The 15,662-nt window shown below is 35.4% G+C and overlaps 1 protein-coding gene across 1 annotated transcript in view; it reads left to right on the top strand.

The window, feature by feature from the left end:
• The first annotated feature begins 15,109 nt into the window (after positions 1 to 15,109).
• The window catches only part of LOC125075076, a 60,018-nt gene continuing 59,465 nt past the window's right edge, over positions 15,110 to 15,662 (top strand). Inside the window, exon 1 of the mRNA XM_047686665.1 lies at positions 15,110 to 15,239. The gene's annotated coding sequence lies outside the window, so the exon portion shown is untranslated. The remainder of the gene's footprint in view (positions 15,240 to 15,662) is intronic.

The following is a 15,662-nucleotide window of genomic DNA, read 5'->3' as shown; positions in this document are numbered from 1 at the left end:
TGATGAAACTTTTAAAGTTTAACAGCTCGGATGAAATGTGTAAAACTAAACAAGTACTGTTTTTATCATTTACTTGTTTTTTATAGCGTGATTGTCAAATATTTATATTTTCTATTTAGGCGGTACAAACTAACTAAGTATTATCATTCTTTACATAGCTTTCTGAACGAATTATCTCGATTATACGAATTTTGCGCATAAATTTTATCGACGAAAAATCATTATTTTTTAACGGTCTATGATTGTGGACAGGTTTACATCGGGTCTATCGTAGATCTACAAGAAATCCTATATAAAATCATACATGTATAAAATCAAAATACCACTCCTTGATTAATAACGAAATCTCAGAAAATATTACACGTACAAACTTGAAATTTTGCAGGTAGGTTCCTTATAAGGTGTAGATATCCGCTAAGAACGGATTTTACGAAACTCCACCCCTAAGGGGGTAAGATTCGAAGTTTGTGCTTTATAAAATTTCGCGCGGGATTAAGCCGCAGGTTCAGCTAGTCTATACATATAATAAAATTGGAGTGTCTGTTTGTAATATTAAAATAACCACGTTTTACTAAATGCATATGTATGTATATAAATCAATAAGCAAGTGCAAACACTTCTATATTGAATAAAGATTTTTGACTTTGACTTTGACTAAATAACATTTTTTACAATTTTTGTCTGTCTGTCTGTTTGTTCCGGCTAATCTCTGGAACGGCTGGACCGATTTCGACGGGACTTTCACTGGCAGATAGCGTATATAATAAGGAGGAGCTTAGGCTACTTTTCATTTAGAATTATATGTAAAATAACGCGGACAAAGTCACACGGGACGGGCACAGCTAGTTATTAATATCGATTAAAACATCAAAATAAACAATCAGAATTAAAGCTGTAGGTATAGTTTTAGGTATTTATAAAAAAAAAATCATTTCTGTGAAAATCACTTATGCATTTCATAATAATAAATTTCGAATAGAACCTTCTTGCTTTCGTTTGCGTCATCGAACATCAAATTGTATCGATTTTTTATATCACAATTTCCGTTGATATTTTGATAGCTATTAATTCAGAAACTAGTTTAAGTCTTAAGTTTAAGTCGCTTACAACATATCAAATGTTTTATCGTTTTTAATTGATTGATGGTCAGTGTATTTTTTAATAATATAAACTGCAGACGAGTCTTTAAAATCAAAATCAAAATATACTTTATTCAAGAAGGCTTTTACAAGCACTTTTGAATCGTCATTTAACAAACTATTTAAAGTAAAGCTACCATCGGTTCGGAATGTTGATTCTACCGAGAAGAACCGGCAAGAAACTCAGTAGTTACTCTTTTTCAACATCTAAAAATACAGTCATGTTAGTTAAATACAATTATATATGTATGTTATGTCTCCTGCCTAGAAGTCAACAAGGAGCTATCTGTTTGGTATTGGTCACCAATGTCCAAGGACGTTGGCTCTGAAACAAATATTAAATATACCCTGTACAAGTTAGCCTGATCTTTTTGGCAGATGTAAATTTTTCAGATCGACATAACTTTGCAATGACGAACATATTATTTTCTTAATTTAATGTATTTAAAAATTGTAAAAATATTTAAAAAAATAAATATAATACAAAAGTTCCTAAAGATTCTATTATATAATATTGCTTCAAAGTAAAATTTAAATAGAAACACTGAAGATAATAGACGCTTGTACAATGTTACGTCGGTCGGACGGTAGGGACGCGAATAACAGGCAGTAACTGCTACAAATATCGATTACAAAAAATCATTAGGTATTAAGTTATTGTTACGAACGGGCGTCCTTTTGGTTGGGGTCTGTTTGGCTAGTGGTTGGGGTCTCATTAGCTGATATAACTCTTTTTAGAAAATTAAGGTAAAAAATAATAATAATTGAATTTATGTCTAGTGCAAGTGACTACTAGATATTTTCTGTTTCCCATCACTAGCCCGTCTGTCAAAAAGAACAAGCTAACTTGTACAGGGTATATTCCTTACATCGACAACGCTCAGCCAACCGTGGGAGCTAAGATGTTATGTCCCTTGTTACACTGATCATCACCCTTTAAACGGGAACACGACAATACTGAGTACTGCTGTGTGACGGTAGAATATATAGCCGGTAGACTATATGAATATATAAGCCCTAGCAACATATATAATTACAAATACAGTCTATTACAACCGAAGAAGGAATGAGGATAAACAAACCGATGTAACACTCATCAGCTATAGTCGAACAGTTCTTGACTGATATAGTATGTATATAATTAAACTAGTTGTGCGAGCGACTTCGCTTGCGTTTAAGGGGTTGGTTGTCACGTGTCAGGCAAAAAAAGTAGTCTGTGTCCTTCCTTGAAGTTCGCGTGTGCTTCACAGCAAATTTCATCGAATTCGGTTTTTTGGTTTGACTGTGAAAGACAGACAGACAGACAGAGTTACATTCACATGTATAATATTAGTATATAAGTATAGAGTATAAGACTATTGCACTAAACTAATTGTATTTACTTTAATTTCACTCACAAAGTTCTGATAACAGTATCGTCGACGTTCAAAACGCCATTTCCTTGCAAAATCCATAATCAAGGACAAGATATTCAAGATGATATTGATGATATCTATGTCAAATGTTGTATATTTATTTTTTGTCTTCTTTCAACCAAAATCAGCAGAACAACTTGCAGAAATCGTTACGTAAGTATAAAGGCAACCTTTCCTTCTATCTCTTTTTTTGAACTGATAACTTCTTATCTGAGAGTAAGCCGCTTCGTTACGTAACGCGTTACGTCGCCAGTCTATCTGGCTTTCCTTTCACGCATACGGCAGCGGTAGGCAGGCTCATCCTCTCACACTCTAGCCCACAGCGATAGCCGAAGTATTTTAAACAGTTTAAAGTATCACTTCATTCGTATCGAGAGGCACGCGTATCTCTCTCGTCTTTCTCCATTAAATACGGTTTAATACAACATTATTAAAACTTATTTTTTTTGTTATTGTTTTAATTCACGCGGGATTTTTAATAAGAAATTTCATTTATTGTCATTAGGATTCTCAAACGATGGTCATTTATTTCATTGTTATTTAATACAGAACACGTAATTAATTTATATTTCAACTTACGAATACTAGATGGCGTTATGTCAAATTCTAAATCGCGATGGCAAGATTCGCTAATTGTTTGTATATACAAGTTTGGAAATTTTTTCTAATAAACAACCCCGCGGCCACTGGTGTCGCTCCTGGGAGAGTCGGTCGAGTGGTCCCCGACTGCCAAGTACCTAGGCGTGACCATCGACAGGAAGCTCTCAATGCGACACCATGTTAAGAACGTTGTACAGACGCGCACGGCGAGAACCCTCCTGCGTCCCCTTCTGGCGTCACACCTGCCACTCCGTGTGACATTGTGCGTATACAAAGCGTACATCCGCACGCGACTCACCTACGCGGCCCAGCGTGGTACGTGCTGACAAGCGAAACAAGCCGCAAGTCGTTGCGGGCGCAGCAGTCTCTAGCACTTCGCACCATCACCGGAGCCCCCCGATACGTCAGGAACGCAGTGATAGCAAGAGATCTGCATATAGAGAGCCTCGATGACTACGTTCGCCGCCTGAGTACCTCTATGTTCGCGAGGGCCGACGGAGCGCCGTCCCAGCATCTGCGGGGTATTGCGCCATACCATCGGCGACCACCGGACCCAAGAGGATTACCACACGACCTCATCCAGAAATGACCGCTTCCTCGTCACAGGTTGACGGGCGCTCGCCGGGATCCACCGGCGAACTCGACCCCGCTGCGCGACGGGTGAAGCCGTCACACGGACGTATCAGAGCGGGATCCGCCGCAGCTCACTGATCGCCGAAGGCTCGATCGCTCTGTGGCGTGAATCCCACCCGGTTCAGACATCACGGATAATAATCCACCCAGTGACCCGTCTGTAGTTGCAGACGGCGTTGTCACCACTGTAGGGGGCCATCGCCCCGACCAGTTACCCCGGGGCCCATGCGGGCCTGCGTGGATATCTCAATGCGAATAAACATCGTTAGCAGTGGTACCTAATAGTTTTATTTGTGAAACATTAATTTTGTGGAACATCCTTAGGATCGAGAGAGCTAGTTGTACTTTGTACATAACGAGAGCAACGTATCAACACACATAAGTTTTTTAATTAATAAATATCTCTTAAAGTATGGTTAGGAATATGTCTAACTGGATTTCTTTACCATTATATTTGTAGGCGGACGGGTAATGGGCCACTTGACGGTAAGTGATCACGAACGCCCACAAACGTTGGCGCCGCGAGAAATTTTAAAGATTGCTTACATCGCCAATGTATCACCAACCTTGGGATCTAAGATGTTATGTCCCTTGTGCCTGTTGTTATATTGTTTCGTTCAAAATTCCGACCGGAACTCAACGATACTAAGTATTGCTGTTTGGTGGTAGAATATCAGATGGATTGATGATACCAAATAAAAAGATAGTTGATGTCTATGGGATCAAAATGAAAATATACTTTATTCAAGTAGACTTACAAGCACTTTTGAATCGTCATTTAACAAACTATTTTAAGTAAAGCTACCACCGGTTCGGAATATAGTTTCTACCGAGAAGAACCGGCAAGAAACTCAGTAGATACTCTTTTTCAACATCTAAAAATACAGTCATGTTAGTTAAATACAATTAAATTTTTAAATTATATATGCATGTTATGTCTCCTGCCTGGAAGTCAACAATCATTAACTCCACGCCTTTTTATCATCAATTTAATCTTGTATCGAATAATATGCCTTCTTTGAAAATGTATTTTTTACAAATGATTTGAGTTTATAAAACGGCAAAATTAAAAATGTTGTGTATATTAATGCCTTTGATTACATATTTATAATATGTGGTACGCCAGAAGATTATCAATTTATCATATATCGTATGGCGTAACTATTAACGAGCTTTAGTGTTACCAGTAAAAAATAATATAAATAAAATTAACGGCCTGTAATGTTCCACTGCTGGGCTAAGGTCTCTTCTCCCTTAGAGAAGGTTTTTGGAGCTCATTACACCACCCTGCTCGATGCGAGTTGTGAAATATACGCAGAATGGTACATGCAGTTTCTTCATGTGGTTTTCCATCACAGCCGGCCACGAGATGAACTATAAACACAAATGAAGTACACGGACACTCTGTGGTGCCTACTCGGATTTGAACCCTATATGTTCACATAAAATGCTTTCACAGTGTATATTATGAGGACTAATGAATGAACCTTGGATGCCAAACTTGTTTCAATCGCGCCAACATTGCATCGTAACTATCGGTTAAGATGTACGCGTTCTAACTGCTGGGCCAACTCAGCTCGATTTAAATAAATCTATTTAAACATTAGTTTAAATAAAATTATGATTCATGAAAGCAATGTCGATAAAAGGCTTTAAATATTTGTAATAGTAGTTTTAAAAATATATGTTGACTGTGCCGTTTAAATTTGAAAAGGTCATAGACTCGGCTTGCAGCTGATTTTAAGACGGCGCCTACACGAACTGCCAACTCAACCTCCGAATTGCATACTCAAAAATTCGTACATATGCTAATAATAATAATAAAAATAGAAAGTAAATATATTATTAATTAATTATTTAATATTTATGTGTAAAGAGGATGATTCATTTTTTTTAGATATGAAAATAATTATGTCAAGTAACTCAATTAACAGATATACTCGTATAAGTACTTTTTTTTCGGCTGCGTTTTTAAGTTTAACAGAGTAGTTAATTTTTGTTACAGTGTCAGAATCGATTGAATAAAAAGAGCGTCTGTGTTTACTCTATGTTACTGGCGTTGGTTGTACTCCGTTGAGGAGCTGCCATGACTGAAATCGGACACGAATAATCATATATTTTTTGGAAATTACTTTCTAGCTTTGCAATGAAAACCCATTATTAGCTAGTTTGAAAAAAAAAAAGTTATATAAGCCCCGGCTGTTTACAGAATACCTTCGACAAACTCGCGGTAACAGTATTAAAAAAAAAACAAAAGACTTAAGTACGTTCCTTAAATACAATATCTATGACCGAGTAACATTTAACCTCTGTCAAGATCGAAGTTAAGACATTTAATCGAAATTACAATGGCACGTTAACACCTGAGGTCGCCGCCCACCACAAACTTATCCCACCCACAGACTAAACGGTTGAGTCGATATAAAACATAGGTCTATTACAATTACAAGACTATTTAAATGTAATGTATCAACAAAACAATTTAATTTTAATTTATTTTTAACTGGATATTATATTACACCTTTCAATACTATGTTTTAAATAATATTAAAAAATGGCGGACGTGAACTGTCTAAATTTCTGGCTATTTATATAATTTATGATCGAAAACAAATATTTATTATCATATCATGTAAAGTTGTGATAAATATGACTTTTAGAAATAATAATAATAATCTTTATTTGAAAAATATAAGCATTAACAAGTCACCAAGTCGCTTATATATACACTAATTATTTAACATTTTTTTAAATATTCTTACTAATTTGACTAAAACATACTACTAAGGACGAAAAAAATAAAATTTACTAAAAATAAAAATAAATTTTTAAAAAAAAGTAAACAAAATAAGCTTAAATCTATTTAGGAACCGAAGAAGAAATATTTGTGTTCCGTAAGTTTAGGGGGCCCTGGGCTAACACTACTTAGGGGACCACCTAAGACATATCTGAACGTAGACTTGAATTAAATTAATTGAATGGGATTGATTAATTGCAGGACTCGCAAGGCTGCAAACCATACGATCTGTTTAATTTATTAAAGTTATGGATTCTTTCGTGTTATCGTCTTTTTTTTACTTTGACTTGACTAAGCTGGGGCCCCCTTGAATCCACGGGACCCTGGGCTGAAACCTAAAAAGCCATATGGTAGATCCGGCCCTGTCTGTTCACTATATTTCTCCTTTAGTGGGTAACAAGTTTAGTGCTTGGTTTTATCGGATACAAAATCAAATTTGAGAGTATGGGTAACCTTGAGTTTATGGCTCTAAATGTTGATCGTAGATTACTTTTTGTATGAAATCTTTATGCGTCTCAATAGACTGTAGATCAGTTACGACAAAGTTGTTTTAAATTTCTTTGTTTATAAATATATGAAGTATTATTTCGTGAGGAAACCTGCATGTGTTGAAATGTTCTATAACTTGTATGTATATATTAATCATTAAATAAATATCTGAAACTATAACACCTACAAACTTGAACTTTACGAAACTATATCCATAAGGGGATAAAACCCCCGTTTTAAGTTTGTGTTTTATAAATTTCCCAAGGATTAAGCCGCACATTCAGCTACTTTTAATATAATTAACCGTTGAAAGGACTTCCTTCCACAATTTGATCCACTGATAAAAAACTCGGTGTAAAAATACATCTTGAATTACAATAGACAAGATCGATTAATAATACTACGAACATAATAGTTCATCTTCGATACGAACATGATTAATACGTTCTTTACAATGACAGTAGGGCGTGTCTGTTATGTATCGAATAGGCATTCCTAAATCAACACGATCTATTGAACGAAACTAACCTTTTTATGGTTTCACATGGCCAAAAACTTAACATAAGATCAAGGATAAATTAATAATTGTTTTAAGATTGTTACAGATTTATGTGATCGTAAATAAAAGGAATGTTTGGCGTCTAAACCATTTACACATTCATTTGGGTACCCAGAGTCAGATTTAAAGGTCTGGAGGCCTTGGGGACACAAAGGAGCGCAGGTCCTAGACCATCAATGGCCTGGAGACCCTAAAAATTATATTCTTAATTAGAATATTTTAATTTCAATCAGTAATCTACAATTTATTTAATTTTAAAACAGTATTTTGTAACAATATTATAAATTGAATATATATAGATCTTTGTTAACTTGTCAGAATCTCTGTTGTGAGGGCTCTTTCATGTCCTAGGGCATTTCGGTTCCGGTCCCCTTAACCCGGCCCTGAGAGTACCGGATAAATAAAAACATTATGTCTTATTCCTTCGGTAACAGTTAAGAGATTATTAATGGATAAATTAGTTTAATTTTTCTTTACACGTTGCTTTTTAACAGTTATCAGTTGAAATTAATGTGATCTAGCATTAGGACATCCGGTCTCAGATAGTGAGTCATCCATTCAACGTACAAGGCTTCGATTCCCGTTCGTTACATATATTTTTTTGCTTAGTTTTAGCGGGTTTTCCCATCGCACGATTTAAAACAAAGCTTTAGTTTGTATAGGTAATAACGTGTATAATATGTTTCGGAATAGGATATACTCAACGTCCATTGTATATATATATAAGTATCTGCATACATTGAGAGGAAATCTTCATGTGTGTCCGTATGGAATTTCAATGATTTTTTTCCACGTGTGTATTCATCAAGCCGCATTATAGAAGCTTGGTGGAAGCTCCTCATCTGCTCTTCAAAAAGGAGAGGAGATCTAAGCACAGCAGGGGGCCATTAACAGTCTTTAACTTTATTATATCAGAGCTAGTATGTTCAGTGAATAGAGCGTTGAATGTATACGAATATATCAGGTTTAAATCTTTGAGTTGACTTTGTATTTTTAAATGTTGAAAAAGACTAACTAAAACTAACTAAAAATTAACTACTGAGTGTCTTGTCGGTTCTTCTCGGTGGAATCTACATTCCGAACCAGTGGTAGCTTCACTTGATATAGTTTGTTAAATGACGGTTCAAAAGTGCTTGTTTAATTTAATAAAGATAATTTTGATTTTGATTTTGTAATGATGGTCTTAGTTTGAGTTTCACTGCGTTCATACGAGTTAGTATAGATTTAACATGAGTTTTAAATGATGATGAGGAAATGGTTGGCGCCTTTACATGCATTAAAAGCCTGTATATTTCCCACTGCTGGGCTAAGGCCTCATCTCCCTTTGAGGAGAAGGTTTGGAGCATATTGGAGGATACAAATGTGGCAGAATTTCGGTGAAATTATACACATGCAGGTTGCCTCACGATTTTTCCTTCAACGCCGAGCACGAAATGAATTATAAACACAAATTAAGCACATGAAAATTCAGTGGTGCCTGTCTGGGTTTGAACCCGCAATCATCGGTTAGGATTGTTTTGTTTGTACTCTTTGTTTGTTTGCGGTTTGCGGAATTTTCTGAAATAATAGAATAATCGGATACATCCTGTATTGCGTTTACTTAGTATTGTTGTGTTCCGGTTTGAAGGGTGAGTGACCTCGTGTAAAGGGCGCAAGGGACATATCATCTTTGTTCCCAAGGTTGCTGGCGCATTGGTGATGTAAGGAATGGTTAATATATTTTACAACGCCACTGTCTATGGACGTCGGTGACCACTTACCATCAGGTGGCCCATTAGCTAGTCCGTCTACCGATATAAAAAAAATCACCTACTTATAATAACAACGAGGAATCGTATGTTATATTAAATGAAAACTACCACTGAACCAATATACATAAAACTTATAGCAGAAGATGAAGCGCGTTTTAAAGAAGATTTAGTATATAATCTATGTATATAATAGCGAAATACCACTCAGCTGATTAATCACGAAAACTCATAAGCTATAACACCTACAAAATTGAAATTGTCAGGTAGGTTCCTTATAGGGTGTAGACATTCGCTAAGAACGGATTATACCAAACTTAACCCTTAAGGGGGTAAAACGGGCGAAGATTGTGTTTTTTAAATTTCGAACGGGCAAAACCGCAGTAATAACACCTCTCTGTTTCGATTCGAAATGAAGACTATTAACACGATATATATATATATATATATATATTTTAGATATTATATATATATATATATATATATATATATATATATATATATATATAATATCTAAAGGTTCTAGACAACGATATGAGCTAGTCCTATCGCGAATGGAATACGAATTGGATATAAATACTATTATATAGTATTATATATGTCATTGGGAATGTTAAATGACTCCATGCATAAAGTCACTAGAATCGATGCTGCTTATTAAATAGGCCGCCATTTTTTTTTGCATATAAAAATCATTAATATAACGACTCACACTTACCAGCTACCGACGTAGTCAAACTCAAACTCGAATTCTCTTATTCAATATGGAAGCATTACACTTATTGATAGTCAAAACAAAATACCCTAACCTGAGAAGAACCGGCGAAAGAACTCGGGTTTTATGTCCAATATATGAAATACCTACATTGAATATGAATAGAAATAGCCAGGAGTTCGTTTCATTCCCAAGGTGAGCTATTAATCATAAACTCACAAATAGTATATAAACTTTCGCGTTCCTTATATTTTTTTTAAAATTTACTAACAGAAGCATTTTGAACGTTTTCTGGGATCCTGTTGTACCGTATACATTGTCCCACAAAAGAGTTACCGACTCTGTGCAGTCGAGTAACAGGATTAACAAATTTGTTCCTTCTACTTTCTAAGTCAGTGGGTTATCTAGGTTTAAATAAATCCAATAACATATAACAATTTCAACCGATACGACTTGGCAACCTTCAAGAAAAGAGCGTACTCCTTCCTTAAAGGCCGACAACGCACCTGCAAGCTCCCAGGTGTTGCAGATGTCCATGGGCGTGGTAGTCACTTTCCTTCAGGTGAGTCTCCTGCTCGTTTGCCACATAAAAAAAATGTTAAAACGATCATATAAAATTATACTTGTTAACAATGGAAAGCACTTCCCTAGTATTCACGATTTAATCCCCCGATTGCGAACACCCTATATATAATCGTCAATACACCTTATAATCCACTCCAATCACAAGACAACAGAAGCCAAATAAACAACATTTGACATCTATATAAGATTTTAAATTAACATGGTTATTTTTATTACTATAAGTGTTTTAAACGGGATATTTACCATGTTATTTTGTTTTTATTTGACATTATCTACGAATGTCTTGTTCACGAGACTATTGAACTACTACTCTTCTACGTATAAATAAAAAAACGTGGTAAATATCCCGTTTTAAATACTTATAGTAATTTGAAATCTAATTGATGCGATATTATTAGTCGAGAGATATCATTATGGATTTGCGAAAAAAAATGGCGTTTCGAACTTTGTAAGTAAAATTAAAGGGGTAAGTAGTTCAACGGAATAGTGTTTTTTTGTACATTAATATATATTAATCAAGAACTCTTAGTAGTACAATACAGCAGAGCAATTAGACAATCGGTTGGAATACGTAAATCTAAGGTTTGTTCATTTTTATTCCTACTACGATTGATATATACTATAGATACCTGTTGAGTTAACCAAAACACTAATTATTTCTCCAAAAAACCACCTCGACTTGATGTTGCAATATACGTGTATACTTCAAGGTTGATTTTCAACCGGCTATCCAGGAAAGTAGTTTATAATAAATTCAAATGCCCTGTTGGTCTTGTGGCTTTATAAACAGATCACGAGGTTCTTTGATAAAAAAAGGTCGGGCCGATAAAAGGTCAAGGAAAGTCTGGAAGTTGGAAGTGTGAATCTCTCGGTCCTGCACCTGATCTCTTTCGTTTTCTTTCATCGGTCTATGAGAGTGAGATCTGTGTTTGCGCACACACTTGGGCACTTGAATATGTCCTGTGTTGTTTGATCACCCATGAGATTAGCCGTGACCGAAAACGGTCGGACGACACCATCAATATTGCGTCGTAGTCTTCATCTGAACGATACGCTTATTTCAATGTTATTTTCTTTATTTAAAATGTAATCTTTTGTATTTTTTATGTTTTTATAACAAAAATAAATTTGGTTTGATTAACTGAAATTTAAGTTGATTTTATTATTATTATATCATGATATTAGAGTTGAGTTGTGTAGAAATAGTTCGCTGAAATGGTGCTGGTCGTGTCTCCAGATGCCTTGAACGCCGATGGAGCCGACACGTGTTATAGTGTACACCACGCTTAGTCAAACGTAGTATAGTCCCTGTGGAGAGGTCGACGGACGATTTAAAATGGTGGCAGGAAGGGGATGGATGTGTGCTACCCAAGATCGCGATGATTGGCGTTCTATGGGGAAGGCTTTTGTCCAGCAGTGGACGTCAAAAGTCTGAACAAAATATGATCTAGAGTGTGTTATGAGCTGTCAGTATTTTTCGGATGAGTCACGCATATGCTCATTGGTACCTCGTGGTTGCGAAAGACGATGTTATAAACAGATGCGAATAAAGTACACCAAGAACTAACTCTGAAATACAAATTAATATCTAACAAAGAATCTTAGTCTATACTTGTAAATACACCCGATACTGTACTAGGAAACACTACTCATAAATTATACTACGACAGAGCATTACAAAAAACAGCCTTTTTAATTGACATTGGGATACCTAACAAGCAATCTGCAAAGCGCCATAAATAAAAAACTTACTAAATACAAGGTACTCAAAGAACTAGCACGTATGTGACACTTGCAGTAATAATTCTTTCAAACACCTCGTAATAACCAAACAAATACGAAATCAAAATATTCTTTATTCGGTAGCCTCATAAAAGCACTTTTAAATCATCATAATACATTGTTGAATTAAATTTAAAGCTACCACCGGTTCGGAAAGTAGATTATACCGAGAGGAACCGGCAAGAAACTCAGTAATTCCTCTTTTCCACCACTTTAATAAACAACAATTATATTTTTATATAAGTAAGGCCTAGCATTAGCATTATTAGCATTAGCAGCCCGTAAATGTCCCACTGCTGGGATAAAGGCCTCCTCTCCCTTTGAGGAGAAGGTTTGGAGCATATTCCACCACGCTGCTCCAATGCGGGTTGGCGGAATACACATGTGGCAGAATTTCGTTGAAATTAGACACATGCAGGTTTCCTCACGATGTTTTCCTTCACCGCCGAGCACGAGATGAATTATAAACACAAATTAAGCACATGAAATTTCAGTGGTGCCTGCCTGGGTTTGAACCCGAAATCATCGGTTAAGATGCACGCGTTCTAACCACTGGGCCATCTCGGTTCTACTAAGTAAGGCCTAGAAGTAAGTAAATTCTAAGTCCACGGTTTTTTATCTTTAATGCATCTTTAAAAGCTCAGAATCTTCCAAATCTTATTTTTGTAAATATTCAGAAAGCTTGATACCGAACAAATACCAAATTGAAGGGAAACTGGAAATGCTTCAAAGCTTTAAGTTTTTACTAAGTGTCCGCCCAATTGGTTTCAGCCTCTAAAAAATGACGTAAATCCCGGTTCTAAGCCGTATTGTTAAAAATAAAGAAAAAAATCCAATTTTTTTAATATAATACGTAGGCACACCGGTATATCGGCCACTTGATGTTATTGGTCACCACCATAGACATCGGTGCTGTTAGAAATAACTACCATCCCTTACTTCGCCAATGCCCCACCAACCTTGGGTACTAAGATGTTGTGTCCCTTGTGCCTGTAGTTACACTGGCTCACTCAAACTGAAACACAACAATACCAAGTATTGCTGCTTGGCGGCAGAATAGCTGATGAGTGGGTGGTACCTGCCCAGACGGGCTTGCACAAAGCCCTACCACCAAAACGTTTGTTAACCAAAATGTTACGTTTATATCATAGTCTAGAATCTGTGAAAAGTTTGTGTCTGAGTTGAGAATAAGAATGTCTGTATTAGAAACCACCTGGAGGACAATTCTACTAATACGTAATGGCAATAATATATCCGATCCAACCTCGATCTGTTTACAGTTTAACAGGGGCTTTAAGGATTAGCTTTTTAAAAAAAACTATTTAATAACACATAGAATTTAATATTTAATAACACATAAATATAAACGAATATGAATTAAAAATAGTTACTGTATAAATCTTGACCGCGTGGAATGGTGGCAAGAATGCTAGTAGCATTTCCCCGTTGAATCGCAATTGCAATCCTCTCGGCTAAAAACAAACCAGCCCTCCTGTCACCAGTGGAGGCAATAAGGCGAGGTGTTATACTTCTGATGAAGCTTTTTATACATAGATTGAATTATTATAGAATTGTAATAATGGATTGTAATTATGTTTTATTATTTATTACATAATTATTATTTATGGTTTAGAATAAGTAAAATATTATAATATTAGAGGGCCGAGATGGCCCAGTGGTTAGAACGCGTGCATCTTAACCGATGATTGCGGGTTCAAATCCAGGCAAGCACTACTGAATTTTCATGTGCTTAATTTGTATTTATAATTCATCTCGTGCTCGGCGGTGGAGGAAAACATCGTGAGGAAACATGCATGTGTCTAATTTTAACGAAATTCTGCCACATGTGTATTCCACCAAGCCGCATTGGAGCACCGTGGTGGAATATGCTTCAAACCTTCTCTTCAAAGGGAGAGGAGGCCTTAGCCCAACAGTGGGAAATTTACAGGCTGTTAAAGTATGTATGTAAAATATTACTGATTTAGAACGTTGACTACCGATCCGTACCGAGATTGAAACTGATCTGCCGTTTTCCTCACTACAGTTTAAACTTAGTTTAATAGTTTAAAAGAAGATGGTCAGCTCTTGTACTGACATCACCAGGATATGACAGATCGAACCGCGACTGGATCATTGAGTTTATAGAAATGGAATACGCCTGTACGAGATAAAGTTACAATTTGTTAGTAGAATTCCCAATCCACTAAAAAACAAGAGCTTCGATGTGATATATTACAGTTTTTAAAAGATACTTATAAACGATTAATGATTTATTAATTGTGTCAAACAAAAGCTTTGTTGGCAAAGGAATGTAAACAAAAAAATTAAAAAATTACGATTTAGTTTAAAAAAGAATGTACATATGTTTGTCGGGTAACATAAATAAAATGGAGTCTTAATCGTAAAACAATAAGGGCTTTAAAAGAATAACTTGAGTAGTGTAGATATCGAAATACGTCGAGGTAATTTTGCAATATATAACGATTATCCATGAAGAATTAATTGTAAGATTCAGGATAATGCTCTTTATAATAGTATGACAAATAAAAAAATATTCCTACGCTTAGCGAATGACGAGACTGTCGCTTTAAAGCGCTTGACAGATTCAAAGGTCAATACGCGTTTCAAAACGTCGCTATATAAGAATGGATTTTCATACACGGTCGGTTGTTTCCGATCCGACGCTCGTAAGTGGAGACGTAGCGTGACGTCACAGACACAGGGACGTTTTTGTGTTAACTGGTTTAGTGTTGTGTTAAGTGCGACTGCGTGTTAATGTGAGTTGGTCTTTTTTTATTTTAATTTTTTTTGTTAATTTTTTTTTTAGGTCCGTGCATATCTTTGCTTTTTTTTAAATATCATAAATTTAATAAACAAAAAAAGTATTCATATAAATACTTATACAATTTATATCAAAATAATTTTTAAATGTTATTCTTAAAGGAAGTTTTGAAAATCAATTTGTTTCGATAGTTATTTCAAAAGGAAGAAAAATTAGAACTTATTAAAATTTCGATAAATGGGGGGCATTATTCAATGTCACACAATGAATATAAATATGTTAAATATTACACTACATAAAAAAAAATAAAAAAAAATGACACCCGTAGACACCCAAAATAATCCGCACCCGTTGAAGTCTTTTCAATAAAACCTTCCTTGTCCAAATTATTGTTCTAAGTATTAAACAACATTTCAAT

Source organism: Vanessa atalanta, chromosome 29 (assembly GCF_905147765.1).
Source record: "Vanessa atalanta chromosome 29, ilVanAtal1.2, whole genome shotgun sequence".
NCBI classification, from domain to species: domain Eukaryota; kingdom Metazoa; phylum Arthropoda; class Insecta; order Lepidoptera; family Nymphalidae; genus Vanessa; species Vanessa atalanta.
The sequence above is the reverse complement of the archived record's forward strand: the minus strand, read 5'-3'. Positions and strand labels throughout refer to the sequence as shown.